Source organism: Plecotus auritus, assembly GCF_963455305.1.
Source record: "Plecotus auritus genome assembly, chromosome: 2".
Lineage (NCBI taxonomy): Eukaryota > Metazoa > Chordata > Mammalia > Chiroptera > Vespertilionidae > Plecotus > Plecotus auritus.
In genome coordinates, this window is record NC_137771.1 from 98,011,561 (window position 1) to 98,031,836 (window position 20,276).

The following is a 20,276-nucleotide window of genomic DNA, read 5'->3' on the forward strand; positions in this document are numbered from 1 at the left end:
AACTCTCCAAAAATTCATCTGGAATATAAAAAGACCCCGAATAGCCACAGCAATCCTGAGAAAGAAGAATAAAGTAGGAGGGATCTCAATACCAGATTTCAAGCTGTATTACAAAGCCACTGTCCTCAAAACAGCCTGGTACTGGCACAAGAACAGACATATAGATCAATGGAATAGAATAGAGAATCCAGATATCGACCCAAACCAATATGCGCAATTAATATTTGACAAAGGAGGCATGAGCATACAATGGAGTCAAGACAGTCTCTTCAATAAATGGTGTTGGGAAAATTGGACAGATACATGCAAAAAAATGAAACTAGATCACCAACTTACACCATACACAAAAATAAACTCAAAATGGATACAGGACTTAAATATAAGACGGGAAACCATAAAAATACTAGAGGAATCCTCAGGCAGCAAAATCTCAGACATATGCCAAAAGAACTTTTTCAGTGATACTGCCCCTAAGGCAATGGAAGCCAAAGAGAAAATAAACAAATGGGACTACATCAAAATAAAAAGCTTTTGCACAGCAAAAGAAACCATCAACAAAACAACAAGAAACCCCACTGTATGGGAGAACATATTTGCAAATGGTATCACTGATAAAGGTTTAATTTCCAACATCTACAGGCAGCTTATACAACTTAATAAAAGGAAGATAAATGATCCAATAAAAAAATGGGCAACGGACCTAAATAGAATCTTTTCAAAAGAAGACAGAAGGAAGGCCAAGAGACACATGAAAACATGCTCAAAGTCACTAATTATCTGAGAGATGCAAATCAAAACGACAATGCGATACCATCTCACACCTGTCAGAATGGCTATCATCAACAAATCAACAAACGACAAGTGTTGGCGAGGATGTGGAGAAAAAGGAACCCTCGTGCACTGCTGTTGGGAATGCAGACTGGTGCAGCCACTGTGGAGAACAGTATGGAGTTTCCTCAAAAAACTGAAAATGGAACTCCCATTTGACCCAGTAATCCCACTCCTAGGAATATATCCTAAGAAACCAGAAACACCAATCAGAAAGGATATATGCACCCCTATGTTCATAGCAGCACAATTTACAATAGCTAAGATTTGGAAACAGCCTAGGTGCCCGTCAGCAGATGACTGGATCAGAAAACTATGGTACATCTACACAAAGGAATACTATGCTGCCATAAAAAAGAAGGAATTACTACCATTTGTAGACACCTGGATGGAATTAGAGAACATTATGCTAAGTGAAATAAGCCAGTCAATGAAAGAAAAATACCACATGATCTCACTCATTTAGGGATAATGAAAAACATTATAAACTGATGAACCAAAAGATAGTTACAGAGGCAGTAAAGCATCAAACAGAGTGTCTAATTACAGCGGTAAGGTTAGGGAGAGATGGGGGAAATAAGAGATCAACTGAAGGACTTGTATGCATGCATATAAGAGTAACCAACGGATGCAAAACATTGGGGGGTGAGGGCAGGTATGGGAGTGGGGTGGGGGGGGCAATGGTAAGATATGTACACATATAATACCTTAATAAAAAATTTGAAAAAAAAATAAAAATAAATTAAAAAAATAAAATGATGGTGTAGCTTATTATGTATTAACATAGAAAAATGTTCACAATGTAATTTTAGTAAAAAAAAGAAATTTCAAAGTAGTGTGTATAAACTGATAAAATTTTTTAAAATCATAAATACTGCCCTGGCTGGTGTGGCTCAGTTGATTGGGCGTCGTCCCATGCACTAAAAGGTTGCTAGTTTGATTCCTGGTCAGGGCATATGATCAGGTTGCAGGCTCCATACCCAGTAGAGGGTGTGCAGGAGGCAGCCCTCTCACCTTGATGTTTCTCTGTCTCTTCCCCTCTCCTTTTCTCTCTCTCTAAAAATCAATTTAAAATATTTTTTAAAATATAAATACAGAGTACCCCAACTAAAGATATGAAGAATTTATCATCATATGTTCTGACAATTAGAAAAACAGATATGAACCAATATTTGCTGTGAATGTCTTAAAATCATAAATCAGTCACCTTTAACACCAATGTGTTATGGAGAAAAATGTCAGTTCCAGGGTAGTCACAGAAAAGTTATTGGAGGCAAATCCAAGGACTAGAAGGGTATACTCAAGGTCTAATAATGGTTATCTCCAGATGATGAAATCATGGGTGCTTTTCAATTTCTTTTGTTTTGCTTATTTGCATATCAAATGTTTATGTAAACAAAATATCTTTTATGTATTAAGAAAAATGCTATTTAACATAATAACTTTTCTTAAGGTATGAACAGAAATGTCAACTCAAAAGAGATAGTGACACACCTCCCCAACAGAACATATTGTCTCTTTTTTACTGCAGTTGGGATTCCTTTGGGTCTGATGGGTATAATGTGAACTGGAAGGACTGACAACCTGATTTGCTGAGTGACTGTATTTTCTAGGCCAAAGAACTGGGCACATAGCAAATGGACCTGCTTTTGGAAGGAAGACCATCCAGAGCATGGCAATCATGCAGTTGCTGAACTAGTCAGTCTAGCCTTTGAAAACAGCAGAGACCCACAACTTGAGGCTTAAAGAAAACCAAAGCCAAAGAAAAATCAAACACAGAACAAAACATGAGTGAGCAAATATTGTTTCTAAACACGGAAGAACTGCCTGTGTTAGATTGCCACCTGACTCACTTCAACTCGACAACCTTAGGGAGGGTTTCATTTCTGCCCTGTAGGGGCTGGCTGCTGAAGGCAGAGTAGGGAATAAGACACTGACTTTGTCCAGTGCAGGGTAGTTTACCTTCTTCTCACCTGGTGAGCTGCTCTTTCTAAAACCACCAGGCAAATCTCTGTACACTAGCTCAGAGGAAGTGATTACAAAGTCACTTAGGTACAGGGAGCTCCAGGCAAAACAGCCCTAAAGTCAAATTCCAGTGGCCAGCTGTGTACGTTAGCTACCCTGAGCTTCATTTTCCAAATCAGCTATGAAGTGACCAGGGCATTTCCCCTCTCCCCATTTCTATGATGTGCTCCACATCCACTGAACAAAAGGTGGGCACCCTGGGAGCAGTCCAGTCCTGCTCCTCCGCATTTTCAGTTTATAATTCACAATTGTATTTCAATCAACAACAGTTCCAAAAGCAGCTAGTGTATGTCGAGCACCAGCATCCATACAAAGTTCTCCAGTCTTCATTTGATCACCTAAATTTCCTAAGAACTGGCTCTGCAATGCCTTTCAAAGTAGAATTAGTAGAGCTGGCTGGAAGAAAATGTTGTGACATGCTTTTCATGTGCCTTAGCCTATTTTTTATTACAGTTTTCTTGTGCACATTTAAGGAACTTTTATTGTCTTGCAAACCTGATTAATTTTTTAGCTGTACAGACATTGGCCATTCATTTCGATTGCTGCCCACGAATGGGAAACAACAGATAATTTTGACTTATTATAGGAGTCAAATATTCACACTCTCAGGGTTGGCCCAGAAGGGGTCTTCACTGGACCTGCTGGACCCCTAAATGCAAGGCCAATGGTTAGTCTAAGTCTCAGAGAAGCAGGTGCCAAGACAGGATGAAAAGTGCAAGGGTTCCATAGGGGAAATACGTTAAGAATGGAGAGAACCAAGTGAGGCTGGGAGCACTGTCAAGCTGTGAAGCAAGGCTGACCCTTAGGAAAGATGGCACAGAGGTGGGTGGCAGTGTCCTGGACCACTCTGCAATCAAAGGATGTATCTGAAAGGCCATTAGAGAGTCCTCCAGTCAATGTTGCCTATCAGAGGGGTCTTAGGTCTCCCAGAAACCAGGCTGTTTCAGTATCCCTGCTGCTTAGTCATTGGCTGAAAGTAGTCTGTGGAAGCGTGGGCTCAGAGGAGAGGTCTATCTCACAGTGATAGATTTCACAGGCAGCAGCTGGCCCTGGACCCTCCCACTTCTGGAGTGTGAAGCCTATGAGACACATTCTCATGACCACCACTCCTACACTGAGGGAAACTCACCAGTGTACAAATGTTCACACATTTGTAAGTACGCTCTTCTATATCACTAGAGTACCCATAGATAACATAAGACTACTTAACACAGTACTACTTTACCATAGTCTTCATACATTTCAAAAAAGGCTTTTTGTCTTCTCAACTGATTTCAGCAAATACCAACAGGGAGCCAGGCACTGTGCTGCTGGCTCATAGTGAATCTAATGCCGTGGCTATCTTGGAGTAAGTCCAGCCCAGCACAGGAAGGAAGAAACGTGTGGCCATCTAGAGAGGGGAGCCATCTAGAAGGGGTCAAAAGAAGCAGACGATGAAGGAAAAACCAAGAGTCTTCAGAGTGTGGATAAAATTAAACTAGAGCATGGAAGTTTATGGAAGTTCAAGTGTTAGATAGGTAGTTAGCTAGTTATTAATAAGAAAGCAAGCAAAGGAAACAAACATTAAGCTTAATAAACTGGAAAGCTGTATCAGATATTAAGACAATATTCCATTTAGTTTACTAAGAAGCTATAGCATAAACAGACTCATTCACACACTCCAGGGGGCTGCTGCCAAGGAGACTTAATCCTTGGAGCCAATAGGAAATCACCCCAGGGATGCTGCCCAGCCAGTACTGGAGTATCTGGATTTTCAAAGAAGGATGGGAAAATTCCTCTGATGGGCACATACACAGTAGAAACCAGATGATGTAACAGAACTTTTACATGTGTAATAGAAGTCAAGATAGCACAGGGAGGGAGGTGTTTCTACTTTTGGACATGCACAGTGAGAGCCAAAATGAGGACATAAAGGGGCAGAGCCTAGCCTGGGAAAAACTGGAAAGGTAATCGGATTGGATAGAGTGCATGGAACCCCAGTAGGTCCAGGAAAGTGGTTGGTTGGGAGAAGGGCCTGAATCAAGCGAGGGAAGAATCAGGAAGTTGGGTTAGATGATTTTAATGTCACCTTGTTCTTTACTCAGAACCAAGAAAGTACATGGAAGATTAATAGGAATCTCATAGAAGTTGCTGCTAGAGCCTGCCCTCTATATTCCTGAGGGTGCATTATTTCCCTTAACTCCAATAAAATGTTGCCATCACATTTAAACTTCTCCACAGTGTGCCATTTGAAATTCCTCTCTCCTGACACTGCATTGACACTGCAAAAGAACTCATCTTTACTGGCAACAAAAGGGAAAGTGAGTGTTGAGGAAAGAGGGTCAACTTGGCAGACAGATGGAGAAGACTTAAGAACCTGAGTCGTAGACAGAAGATCCCCTTATCAGTGGGGACATGTTCCAAACACACACACCACCCTCCGCCCCCCCGCCACCCCAGTGGATGCTTGAAACTGCGGATAGTACTGAACCCTGTATGTAATATGCTTTTTTTCTATACTTATATACACTTTATGGCTTTTCTTTGGCATATCCAAATTGCCAGCAACATGATTCTTGCTCTTTGAGACCATTATTAAGTAAAATAAGAGTTACTTGAGCACAAGTACTATGATACCATGACAGTCAATCTGATAATGGAGAGGCTACTAAGTGAGGAGTGTCTACAATGAGGATGTGCTGGATAAAGGGATGATTCACGTCCCCTGTGAGGCGGGGCTAGACAGTGTGGGACTTTATTATGCTACTTAGAACTTTATGCAATTTAAAATTTATGAATTGTTTATTTTTGGAATTTTCCATTTCATATATTTGGACCACAGTGGACCATGGGTAACTTAAACAGAACATAAAATCATGGATATCAATGAGACTTGGAAACTTTGAGTGTCTTTGTCAAATGCACACAGGGACAAGACTAGAATCAGTACTAAACCTACTGTCTAAGCATTCCTTATCCCACCCCGTACCTTCATGCAGTCATTGCTGTTATTTTCACAGTGACTCTGTGGTCTTCAGGGTCTATTCATCTCTTCCTCAGATTCCTCACTACTAGGATCTATCCCACACATAAGATGTGCTACTGCAGCTCCATCCAGCTTAATAGCCTTCAATTACACCAAGGGAGACAAGACATTGTCATTCAAGGTGGGACCTGTCATGCCCGGTGGCATCCTGTCTGAGTTTCTGTGGTAATGCAAGCAGGTTCAGGAAAGATTCCAGAAGTTACACAATACAAGATAAGGAATAGGCTTCCCTAAAAAACAGTATTTGGCCAAGGGTCAATGATAAAAGAGATGGAACAAGAGCCCTGAACCTCCTGACATCTAACAGAGAGAGGTGCTAGAACCAGGGCATGGTCAGGCCTATAGTGTGGGTGCAGAGAGGACCCCTCCACAATGAGGATCTCCCTTTATATGGGTCCATCACAGCAAAATATTCCTGTCAAAGTGAAAGGAAGCAGACTGCTTAAAGCCAGGCAATATGGGTTTGGGGCATCAGCTATTCACAGGAGGAAACACCTGTTGCAGAATACCCACCATCCCAAACCTGAAGACTTTGGGGGCCCGTGGTCAATTGCACTCTCCCTTGCAAGGGAAGGGAGTCCTAGTCCAAAAGAAAGCAAAGCTGGAGGCAGCACCTCCTGCTGGGAAAATAGAGGTCCCCAGGCACCAAGAACTAACCAATCATGTAACACAAAGTCAGCCCCCATGAACAGTTTCAGACAAATCCACTCATTGCACCACAGAACTATGGCTAAAATATTACACAAATGATAGATGGCATTAAAAACAGGGACAGAGATTACAAAATGGTGGCATGTAGTAAGTGGAAGCTAAACTGACATGCTTCCAGGAACAAACTGGAATTACAACTAAAATGCAGAAAAACCATTCAGAATAATCAACTGAAGACTAGCTGGAGAGAACCCTGATAACCAAGGTTGGAAAGTGGAGAATACAAAGAAACTGGTAGGAAGGGCAGAGGTGAGAAAGGGCTGGTTAGGGTCCAACCATCAACAGCTAAAGTTCCAAAGAGATATCTCAGCCATGGGGAGTTTCCACTGAGAAGTCTGGGGTCTAAACCCCAAGCCAGGCCCCCCAAAAGAGAGCGCCAGAACAGAGAAAGGTGCACACATAACATCTGGCTGTGAAAAGCAACAGATGTCCATCTGCCAGGGAGAGATGGCTAGAAATGCAGGTATCTTCTTAAAGGGCCAACACACAAAATTTCATGTGTAGCCACTCACCTTAGGCTCAGGCAGAGGGAGAACAAAGTGGACTGGAGCTGTGTGAGCAAAAGCTAGGATTGGGGGCTCTGGAGTTAAACCTCAGAAGGTAGATAACCAGGTTTACTGTGCTGAGTCATTCCCTCATGCTTCAGAGAATATCTTTTCTCCAGTGGACCTTTGCTATGCAGGTGATTTTTTCCTGGAGGGAAGGCAGTTGCCCCACCCTATCAGAAAACTCCTTGGCCCACCCTGTGGAGTTTCTAAGGGGCATTGAGAGACTGAGAATAACGATGAGAGAAAAAATAGTGTCCAAATAGGCAGACATGTCCCAAGCCTTATCATGGAGCAGACAGAAAGAGCATCTAAATCAAATAACATCCACCTGGAACTGGTGAAGTAGACACAGCTGGTGAGACAATTTGCAGCTGGGAAAGGCAGATGATGCCTGGAGAATGGCAGGATCAGAGATCTTGGCAGGAGAGTCGCAAGACTACCGAGCTGAGAGGGTCAAGGGAAGCTGCATGGCACCAAGTCCATGTCCCTTGGGGACAGGTGTAATATCCAACTGTGGAAAGGAAGTCCACTGGGCTGCTGGTGGCAGGGGATTCTAGATATAAGTCCACAGCTGCAAGAGGCTGAGCCTAGAGGGGCAAGCTGAAACACTGCCCAAGCCACCCGGTACTGAGGGGAGAGAAACTAGCAGTTGCATAGTTGTTTTGCCTTTGTTTGCTCTTTGCTTTTATTCACTAAACCCAGTTCATAGGACCTTTCAAAAACAAGCACTCACCCATGGCTGAGGTGCAGGTGAAGGTGTGGACTGGTAGAGTCTGGGGAGAGGCTGTGGAGGAGAGAAGGTCAGGGACAGATGACCAGGAGTCCGGCACTAGGACATTCCTGACTTCTCTAGAACTAAGCAGCCATTTTTCTCCTGAATAGCCATCCGCTTCCTGCAGCCTCAAGGCAGCTAATAGAGTCACACCCAGACTACACCCAGAGTGGTACAAAAGACACAAAAATTTTAACAGCACTAAGAGCCCTTAGGGACTGGGTTGAAGAGAGGCTGTTCAGGCCCAGAAAGTGATACAGCAGCCTCTGTTCCTATAGCCTTGTGATAAACAACTGCTTGAGAGATTAAGATTGACAGCAGGCAGACAGGCTAAGTGGGCTGATTGGTCCTGCCAACTTGTAGTCAAAGCTGTGGAGATAGACATAAAGAGAGGAGCAGTGGATTGCTTGGAATTTCAATAGGGTGCAGACTACCTAATAGGAAACTGAGAAGTGGCAGACAGAAAAGAAGAGTGGGGTCTTATATCAGCCCCCATGGGGCATTAAAACTCAGCTGAAACAAACAACACTTCACTTTTTAATTTAATTTTATTATCTTTTATTTAAAATTTTTTCTTTATTTTCTTTTTTGAGTTGTCCATTTTCATTTATTTTTTTATTTTTTATTTTTTTTACTAATAAATCTTTATTGTTCAGATTATTACAGTTGTTCCTCTTTTTTCCCCCCATAGCTCCCCTCCACCTGGTTCCCACCCCACCCTCTGCCCTTACCCCCCCCCCCCACTGTCCTCATCCATAGGTGTACAATTTTTGTCCAGTCTCTTCCAAACCCCCCACACCCCTTTCCCTGAGAATTGTCAGTCCACTCACTTTCTATGCCCCTGATTCTATTATATTCACCAGTTTATTCTGTTCATCAGATTTTTTATTCACTTGATTTTTAGATTCACGTGTTGATAGATATGTATTTGTTGTCACTTTGTTGTTCATAGTTTTTGTCTTTACTTTTTTCTTCTTCTTCCTCTTCTTAAAGAATACCCTTCAGCAATTCATATAATACTGGTTTGGTGGTGATGAATTCCTTCAGCTTTTTCTTGTCTGTGAAGCTCTTTATCTGACCTTCAATTCTGAATGATAGCTTTGCTGGGTAGAGTAATCTTGGTTGTAGGTTCTTGCTATTCATCACTTTGAATATTTCTTGCCACTCCCTTCTGGCCTGCATAGTTTCTGTTGAAAAATCAGCTGATAGTCGTATGGGTACTCCCTTGTGGGTAACAAACTGTTTTTCTCTTGCTGCTTTTAATATTCTCTCTTTGTCTTTTGCTCTTGGCATTTTAATTATGATGTGTCTTGGTATGGTCCTCTTTGGATTCCTCTTGTTTGGGGTTCTGTGCGCTTCCTGGACTTGTAAGTCTATTTCTTTCATTCTTTCATCAGGTAGGGGAAGTTTTCTGTCATTATTTCTTCAAATAGGTTTTCAATATCTTGCTCTCTCTCTTCTTCTGGCACCCCCATAATTTGGATGTTGGTACGCTTGAAGTTGTCCCAGAGGCTCCTTACACTATCTTCATACTTTTGGATTCTTCTTCCTTTTTTCTTTTCTGGTTGGGTGTTTTTTGCTTCTTTGTATTTCAAATCTTTGACTTGATTCTTGGGATCCTCTAGTCTCCTGTTGGATCTCTGTATATTATTCTTTATTTCAGTCAGAGTATGCTTAATTTCTAGTTGGTCCTTTTTCATATCCTTGAGGGTTTCACTAAATTTATCAGCGCTTTATAGAAGATTCTTGAGTAACCTTATAACTGTGGTTTTGAACTCTATAACCAGTAGTTTGCTTTCCTCTGTTTCTTTCATTTGTGATCTGTTTCTTTGTCGCCACATTTTGACTGCTTCTCTGTGCTGATAGCGTGGCTTTGTGTGCTAGGTGTCCTATAGGGCCCAGTGGCTCAGCCTCCCTAATTACCTGAGGTGGACATTCTTGGTGCACCCCTTTGTGGGTTGTGTGCACAGTCTTGTTGTAGTTAAACCTTGATTGTTGTTGGTATCATTGGGAGGAATTGACCGCCAGGCCAATTGGCTGTGAGGATCAGCTATGTCTTCCTTTTCTTCTTTTTCCTTTCTCTCTTACCTCTTTTTTTTTCTTTTCTAGATATCATCTTTGCTATCTTTTCTCTCTCCTAATTCTCTTTTCTTTAGTGGTCACTTGGGGTTGTCGGTGCCGTGAGTACATTAATGTTTTGTTCCCTTTGTATCATGTCTTGTCTAGTTGTATTTTGTGCTGATCGGTCAACATGGTAGAGAGCAAGCCACATAACCAGACACCATGAGAGGAGACTCCATTCACATATGGGACAGTAACACTCAAGACCCAACTATACCAAGAGAACTAAATACTCCAAGTAGGGGTAATCCCTAGATTACCCAGCCCAGAAGACTGCAGAGATTGCACCACTGTTTCCTACAAAACATCTACTATATAATACAAACTCAAAAAATCTGGGAAGCAGAGCAGTTTGAACGAATACCGTGTTTCCCCGAAAATAAAACATCCTCCGAAAATAAGACCTACTTACAGGTTTCCTTCTGAGTGAAATATAAGGCATCCCCCGAAAATAAGGCCCCCAGGCTCTGTCTCAGAATGAAAATTAATTTACCGTAAACTGGTCTCTAGGGATGCCCTGACTGGCGTCTAGCAACCAGTGACATTACGTGGAGTCCCGACGTCACTGCTGTGTGGAGGCGGAGCGGAGGTCGGAGTGAGCGGTGAGCGCGGGGTGGGAGAGAGGAGGAGACTTTTGCAGATGCACGTAGAAAAACAGGAGGATTAGAGCAGACGGGACGTGGCGAAGGTGGTGAGTACTGGTCTGTCTCTGGTGACACTACCTGATGCTCGTGGCCGCCTTCATGATGACTGAAGGTTCTCCATCAGTGGCAGATCCTGCTCCAGCCCAGATCCAGGCCCCAGCAAGCCCAGTGACAGTCCCCAGGCAGGCCCCAGGGGGTAAATGTCTGATAAAGGGGTAGGGGGGATGTCTGGTGAAGGTGTTCAGTGGCACAGGGGTGGGGGGAGGGGGATCACTTAAAATGACACAGGAGGATCAGAGGGGGCAATCAAAATGACACAGGAGGATCAGAGGGGACAATCAAAATGACACAGGAGGGTCAGAGGGGACAATCAAAATGACACAGGAGGATCAAAAGGGGTTACTAAAATGGTAATCCCCCCTCTGATTCTCCTGTGCCATTTTGATTCCCCCCTCTGATCCCCCCTGTGTCATTTTGAGTGATCCCCCTCCCCCCACCTTGATACCCCAATTCCTTTTTTTTACCCCTAGAAATGAGCGCAAAAAGAAAAAGCTACTCCGTGGAGTACAAGAAAGGAATCGTGGAAGACTCTTGGGGCCAAAATCTTACTGCTTTCTGCAAAGAGAAGATGTTGAGTATCTGATTGGTCCGAAAATGGCGAGCAGAGTATGGTAACCTCATTGAACAAGTGGACAAGGGAAACGCTAAAAAGCGCAAGTGTGGATCAGGTCGGCAACCATTATTTTCTGAGCTGGAAGACCTGATCTGTGAATGGGTTGTTGACAGGAGAGCAAAGGCTTTGGTTGTGAATAGGGCTCAGATTCAAGAATTTGCCCTTGCAATGGCACCACAGTTTGACATAGCCCCCAAAGACTTCAAAGCATCACAACACTGGCTGGAAAATTTCCTTCAGCGAAGTGAACTGTCTTTAAGAAGATCTACCAACATTGTTTAGGTTGGAAGATACTCAAGTTATTAAGCGAGCACTTGCATTCAAGTCCTTTATTGATGATGCTGACTTCTCTAAATACAATCTTTCCAACATAATTGCTATGGATGAAACTGCAGTGTTTATGGGCCAATCATCTCAAACAACAATTGAACAGCGGGGTGCCTCCTTAGTGTAGATTCCCTCCACTGCTTACGAAAGTGCACTTGTTTCCTGTATTTTGGCAATTCGTCTGGATGGCACTAAAATCCCACCTTTAATCATTTCTAAGGGCAAGAAGGAAAAGATTGAACGTGTTTTGGGCATTTTTATTCTTGAAACTGAAAAAGCCTGGGCCACACAAGCAGTTATAAGGAAGTGGGTCGATTTAATGCTGCCGCTTGTTATGCGAGGGAACCAAAGAGGTCTGCTAGTCTGGGATGCAGCCAGCACTCACCGCGCTAAAGACATGAAGACATTTCTTCACGAAAGAAAAATAGATCAGATAATGATTCCCGCAGGAATGACGGCCTATCTCCAGACTCTTGATATTGCAATAAACAAGCCATTCAAAGACAATTTGCGCATGAAATTAATGACTACATTGAAAATAGAATGGAGAGAAATCAGCGTGGAAACTTTGTGAAACCTAAACTGCAAGAAGTTGTGACTTGGGTGAAGAATTCATGGGAGAAAATCACTGACAGTTGCATTGCAAATGCACTGCGAGCAGGCTACCTTGACAAGAAGTACTCATTTAAAGACAGTGCTATTGCTAAACATGAGAGATTTGGTCCACTGATTCTGAAAGAAATGGAGTCACAAGAAATTCACCAGGAAATTCAGGAATTGGATTGTTATGATGATGTTCCAGAAGATGATGACATGATTGTCATTGAATAAATGAGTAAGTTCTTGATACTGTAGGATTCACAGTTTGTCTGGTTTGTGTTGACAACTACTGTACTACCGTACCGTATACAGGTAATAAATTTCCTTTATTTTCATTTAACAATAAATGTGTACCGTATTCTTCTTCATGGAAAAATAAGACATCCCCTGAAAATAAGACCTAGCGCATCTTTGGGAGCAAAAATTAATATAAGACACTGTCTTATTTTCGGGGAAATACGGTACTAGAAATAATCACAAAGAAACAGAAAATGGGGAGACAAAGAAACAACTGCCATTTGAAATAGAAGGAGGAATCGTCAGAAAAGAAAATAAACAAAATGGAAGCAAGCAATTTGTCAGAGAAAGAATTCAGAGCAATGGTTATAAAAATGTAGAAAAGAATGGAAGACAAATTCAACAAGTGTAAGAATCAAGAGGAAATGAAGAAAAATCTAGAGAAAATGAAGAATGACATAGATGCAATAAAGAACACAATGGAAAGTTTCAACAGTACACTAGAAGAAGCTGAGGACTACATCAGCGAGTAAAAGACAAGATAGGAAAAAGGAAATCCTGGCACAGCAGAAACTGGAAAGAAAACTTAAAAAGGAAGAGGAGAGCCTAAATGAGCTTTGGGAAAACACCAAATGAAACAACATCTTCATAATAGGAGTGCCAGAAGGAGAGGAAGCTGAGCAAGGAATAGAAAAACTGTTTGAAGAGATAATGACAGAAAACTTCCCAGATTTTGGGAAGAAAAAAGCCACACAAGTCCATGAAGCACAAACAGTCCAAGACAATAAGAACCCAAAAAGAAACAATCCAAAGACTCGTCATAATTAAATTGGTAAACATCAACAAAAAGTAAGAATCTTGAAGGCTGCCAGAGAGAGACAGAAAGTTACCTACAAGGGATCTCCCATTAGATTATCAACTGGTTTCTCAACAGAAACACATCAGGCCAGAAGGGAATGGAATGAAATATACAAAGTGATGCAAATTAAAGTATTAAATTCAAGAATACTATACCTAGCAAGGCTAACATTCAAAATTGAAGGTGAAATCAGGAGCTTCACAGACAAAAAGGGGCTAAGGGAGTTTATTACCACCAAGCCAGCAATGCAAGAAATGCTAAAGGGACATCTGTAAAAAAGAAGAAATAGAAAGGGAAGAAGGAACACAGGCATAAAGAATAAAAATGGCGACAAGCAAGTACTTATGAATAATAACCTTCAATGTAAATGGATTAAGTGCTCCAATCAAAAGACAAAGGGTAGCTAAACAGATAAGAAAACATGACCCATATATCTGCTATCTACAAGAGACCCACCTCAGAACAAAGGACTCACACAGACTGATAGAGATGGTATGGAAAAAATTTTTTCAGACGAATGGAAATGAAAAAAATGCTGGCGTAGCAATACTTATATCTGACAAAATAGACTTCAAAGTAAAGGCCATAAGAACAGATAAGGAAGGCCAATTCATAATACTAAAGGGAGCAATTCAACAAGAGTATATAACTCTGGTAAACATATATGCACCTGATACAGGAGCACCCAAATACATAAAAAAAACTTCCAGAAGATATCAAGGGAGAATATCAAGGGAGAGATATCAAGACCAATACAGTTATAGTAGGGGACTTTAATACCCTATTGACACTACTGGATGAATCCTCTAAACAAAAAATCAGCATAGAAACATTAATCCTAAATGACTCACTAGATCAGATGGAATTAATTGACATCTTCAAAACATTTTGTCCCAAAGTTACAGAATATACATTCTTCTCAAGTGCACACAGGACATTTTAAAAGATAGACCACATATTAGGACACAGGCAAAGTCTCTTCAAATTCAAGAGCTATAAATCATATCAAGCATCTTCTCAGATCACAATGGCATAAAATTAGAAATCAACTGCAATAAAAACAATGAAAAAAAATCAAACACTTGGAGGCTAAATAGCATGCTATTGAACAATGATTGGGTTATCAAATTGATCAAAGGAGAAATAAAAAGCATCCTGGAAAAAAATGACAATGAAAACACAATCCAAAATCTATGGGACATAGTGAAAGCAATCCTGAGAGGGAAGTTCATAGCTCAGGCCTACATCAAAAAGAAGAAATGAAGGAAGGAAGGAAGGAAGGAAGGAAGGAAGGAAGGAAGGAAGGAAGGAAGGAAAGAAGGAAGGAAGGAAGGAAGGAAGGAAGGAAGGAAGAAAATAGCTAACCTTACAACTTAAAGAATTAGAAAGAGAGCAACCAGAAAAGTCCAGAGGAAGCAGAAGGAAGAGGGGAAATAAATGACATAGAGACAAAACAAACAAACAAACAAACAAAACCAACAACAACAAAAAACAGAAAAGATCAATAAACTAAGAGGTGGTTCTCTGAAAGGCTAAACAATAGTGATGAACCTCTAGTCAGGATCACCAAGAAAAAAAGAGAGAAGACCAAATAAACAAAATCAGAAATGAAAGAGATGAAGTTACAACTGACTCCACAGAAATACAAAGGATTGTAATAAAATACAATGAACAACTCTACTCCAAGAGACTGTACAATCTAGACAAAATGGACATATTCTTAGAAAAATACAAGCTTCCAAAAATCAATCAGGAAGAATAAAAAAATATGAATAGGCTGATAACTACTGATGAAAATGAAATAGTAATTAAAAAAACCTCCAGGAAGCAAAAGCCCTGGTCCAGACAACTTCACAGGGGAGTTTTACCAAACACTGAAAGAAGAACTAAGACCTATCCTTCTCAGAGTATTCAAAAAAATTCAAGAGGAATGCATACTTCCAAGCTCTTTCTATGAAGCCAGCTTTACCCTAATCCCAAAGCCAGATAAAGACACTACAAAGAAAGAAAATTAAAGGCCAATATCCCTGATGAACATAGATGCTAAAATCCTCAATAAAATTCTACCAAATCAGACCCAGCATTATATTAGAAAGATCATACACCATAACAAAGTGGGATTTATTCCAGGGATGTAAGGCTGGTATAATATACTCAAATCAATAAACATACATCACATAAAAAGAGTGAGTGACAAAAATCACATAATCATATCAATTGATACAGAAAAAGCATTTGAAAAAATCCAACACCCTTTCCTGATAAAAACTCTCAGCTAAGTGGGAAAAGAGGGATCACACCTCAACATAATAAAAGCCTTATATGACAAACCTACAGCCAACATCATACTCTATGGGCAAAAACTAAAACCAATTCCCCTTAGAATAGGAACAAGACAGGGATGCCCACTTTCACCATTCCTGTTCAATATAGTATTGGAAGTGCTAGCCATAGCGATCAGACAAGAAGAAGAAATAAAAGGTATTCTAATTAGAAAAGAAGAAGTAAAACTGTCATTCGTAGATGACATGATATTGTACAAAGAAAACCCTAAAGACACCGTCAAAAAACTACTAGACTTAATAAATGAATTTGGTAATGAAGCAGGTTACAAAATTAACACCCAGTAATCTGTGGTTTTCTTATACAAAAATAATGAACTCACAGAAAGAGAAAATTAAGACAAATCCCATTTACCATTGCAACAAAAAATTAAGATATGTAGGAATAAACTTAACTAAGGAGGTAAAAGGCTGGTACTTGGAAAACTATAGGACATTGAAATAAAAGATAGAGGAAGACATAAACAAATGGAAGAATATACCATGTTCATGGATTGGTAGAATCAACATTATTAAAATGTCCAATATACTGTGTTTATGGATTGGTAGAATCAACATCATTACAATGTCCATACTACCCAAAGCAATCTATAGATTCAATGCAATCTCCATTAAAATACCAACAGCATATTTCACAGATCTAGAATAAATTCTCCAAACATTCTCATGGAAGAAAAAAGTCGCTGAATAGCCACAGCAATCCTTAGAAAGAAGAACAAAGTTGAGAGATCACAATATCCGTTATCAAGCTATATTACAAAGCCACTTTTTTCAAACTGCCTGGTACTGGCACAAGAACAGACATATAGATCAATGGAACACAGCACAGAAGCCAGAAATTGACCCAAGCCATTATGCTCAATTAATATTTGTCAAAAGAGGCAAGAGCATACAATGGAGTCAAGACAGTCTATTCAATAAATGGTGTTGGGAAAATTGGACAGATAGATGCAAAAAAAAAAAAAAAAAAACCACCAACTTACACCATACACAAAAGTAAACTCAAAATGGTTAAAGAACTTAAATGTAAGATGGGAAACCATAAAAATCTTAGAAGAATCCATATGCAGAAAAATATCAGACATATGTGGTAGCAATATCTTTACTGATACAGCTCCTAGGACAATGGAAACTAAGGGGGAAATAAACAAATGGAGCTACATCAAAATTAAAAACTCCTGTACAGAAAAAAAAGTCAACAAAACAACAAGAAAGCCCACTGCACAGGAGAACATATTTACCAATGATATCTCTGATAAGGGTTTAATCTCCAAAATTTATAAGGGATTCATACAACTTAACAAAAGGAAGATAATCCAATAACAAAATGGGCAAAGGACTTAGACACTTTTTGAAAGAGGCCATACAGAAGGCCAAGAGACATATGAAAATATGCTCAAAGTCACTAATCATCTGAGAGATGCAAATCAAAACAACAATGAAATACCATCTCACACCTGTCAGAATGACTATCATAAACAAATCAACAAATGAGAAGTGCTGGAGAGGATTCAGAAAAAAAGGAACCCTTGTGTGCTGCTGGTGGGAATGCAGACTGGTGCAGCCACTGTGGAAAACAGTTTGGAGTTTCCTCAAAAAATTAAAAATGGAACTCCCATTTGACCCAGTAATCCCACTTCTAGGAATATACCCCAAGAAACTAGAAACACCAATCAGGAAGAATATATGCACCCCTATGTTCATAGCAACACAATTCACCATAGCTAAGATTTGGAAACAGCCTAAATGCCCATCAGCAGATGAGTGGATTAAAAAAGAATGGTACATATACACAATGGAATACTACACTGCTGTAAAAAAAGAAGAAGAAGAAGAAGAAGAAGAAGAAGAAGAAGAAGAAGAAGAAGAAACTCTTACCATTTCACCGGCATGTTTGGACCTGGAGAGCCTTTTGCTAAGCAAAATAAGCCAGTCAGAGAAAGAGAAATATCATATCATCTCACTCATTTGTGGAATATAATGAACAACATGAACTGATGAAGAAAAATAGATCCAGAGTCATAGAACAGACCACCCAACCTAAGACAGAAACCAGGGGAGGGCAGGGTAAGAGATCAATCATAGACTTGTATACATGCATATGAGCATAACCAATAGACACAGACAGTAGGGGGGTTTGAGCATGTGCTGGGGGGTGGGAGCAGCTGGGGAGAGATCAAAGGGGGGAAAAGGAGACTTATATAATACTTTAAACAATAAAGAATTTCAATTAAAATTTTAATAAATAAATAAAAGAAGGAAATGATCCTGGATTAACCAGGTTGGCCAAAAATAAAAAAAGGAGAGAGAGAGACTGAGAATAAAAATCAGCATGCACGCAGAAGCAATTTCCACTCCCTATTGGAAAACCTCTCCCCCTCAACCTGTGATCGATAACCTGAGGCTAATCTAGACTGAATAACAACCAGACTTCTGTCACAGGCAGGTCTCTGGAGGCTTTGAGTCTTTGCCTGATTTAATTATTGGCCTAAGGATAAAAAAAAAAAAAAAGACCAGTTGGGAATAAAGAATGACATAGCATTAATAAAGAACACATTGGAAGAATACACAGTAGATTAGGGGAAACTGAGGATCAAATCAGTGAATTAGAAGAAAGGGAAGAAAAAATTCACTCATTCAGAGAACTAAAATGAAAACAACAACAACACACAATTAGAAAACTGTACAGCTTGAAGGGAGCTGTAGGACAACATGAACCATCACAATATTCTCAACATAGGAGTGCCAGAACGGAAAGAAAGTGAGGAAGGGACAGAGAATGTGTTTGAAGAAATAATGACAGAAAACTTCCCTACCCTGATAAAGAAATATTTCAGAAGGTCAGGAGAAACAGAGAGTGCCAAGCAAGAAGAACCCAAACAGGCCCTTTTATATGCCAAAAATTAAAGACAAAGAGAGAAACTTAAAAGCAGCAAGAGAAAAGAAATTTGTTGCCTACAAAGGAGCTTCCATATGATTGTCAGCTGATTTATCATTAGAAATTTTACAAGCCAGAAGGGAATGGCATGAAGTATATAAGGTAATGAAAAGCAAGGATTTGAAATCAAGAGTACTATATCCAGCAAGACTATCATTCAAAAAAGATGGTGAAAAAAATAGCTTCCCAGACCAAGAAAAAAGGCTAAATGAGTTTATCACCTCCAAATCAGAACTACAAGAAATTCTAAAGGGACTGCAGTAATGAGAAGAAGAAAAAGAGAGAAAAACATCGGCATAAAGAATTAAAATGGCAATGAAAAACTACCTATCAATAATAACCTTTAATGTAAATGGATTAAATGCACCAATCAAAAGACATAAGGTAGCTGAATGGATGCAAAAAACATGACCTAAATACATGCTGACTACTAGAGACCCACCTCAGAATACAAGACTCACACAGGATGAGAGTGAAGGTATGGAAAAAAATATTCCAGACAAATGGAAATGAAAAAGGAATCTGGGGTAGCAACACTCATATCTGACAAAATAGACTTCAAAATGAAGGCCACCACAAGAGACAAAAAGGTCATTATATAATACTAAAGGAATCAATCTAATAAGTGGATATAATTCTGTTAAACCTTTATGCACCCAATATGGGAGTACCTAAATATATTTTTAAAACTTCTATAGGACTTTAGGGGCGAGATCAACAGCAAGACAGTTATAGTATTGGATTTTAACACCCTGCTGACTAAACTGGATAGATTTTCCAGACAAAAATTTACAAGCAAACAGTGACTCAAAATGAAACACTGGGTCAGATGGATTTAATTAACATTTACTAGTATAGAAAATTTCAACACAAAGCTGCAGAATATACATTCATCTCCAGTGCACATGGGTCATTCTCAAAGATAGACCACATATTAGGACACAAAACAAATCTCTACAAGTTCAAGAAGTTTGAAATCATAACAAACATCTTCTCAGATCACAATGGAATAACATTAGAAATCAACTACAGTAAAAACACTCAAACACATGGAAGCTAAATAGCATGTTATTAAACCAATGAGATAAAGAAAGAAATCAAAAACTTCCTGGAAACAAATGAAAATGAACACATGACAACCCCAAATCTCTGGGACACAGAAAAAGCAGTCCTGAGAGGGAAGTTCATAACAATACAGGCTTGCCTAAAAAAAAGAAGAAAAATTAATAATAAACTGTTTAACCCTACAACTTAAAGAACTAGAAAAAGAACAACAAGAAAAGCCCAGATTAAGTAGAAGGAAGAAAATAATAAAGATTAGAGCAGAAATAACTGACATAGAGACTAAAAAAATAATACAAAAAATAAATGAAACAAAAGCTGTTCTTCAAAAAGATAAACAAGATTGATGAACCATTAGCCAGACTCATCAAGAAACAGAGAGGACACAAATAAATAAAATCAGAAATGAAAGCGGTGAAGTAACAACTAACACCACAGAAAAAAAGGTTTGTAAGAAAATACTAAGAACAACTATATGCCAACAACCTGGACAATGTGGATGAAATGAACAAAATCCTAGAAAAATCTAACATTCCAATTATGAATCAGGAATAATTATAAAAC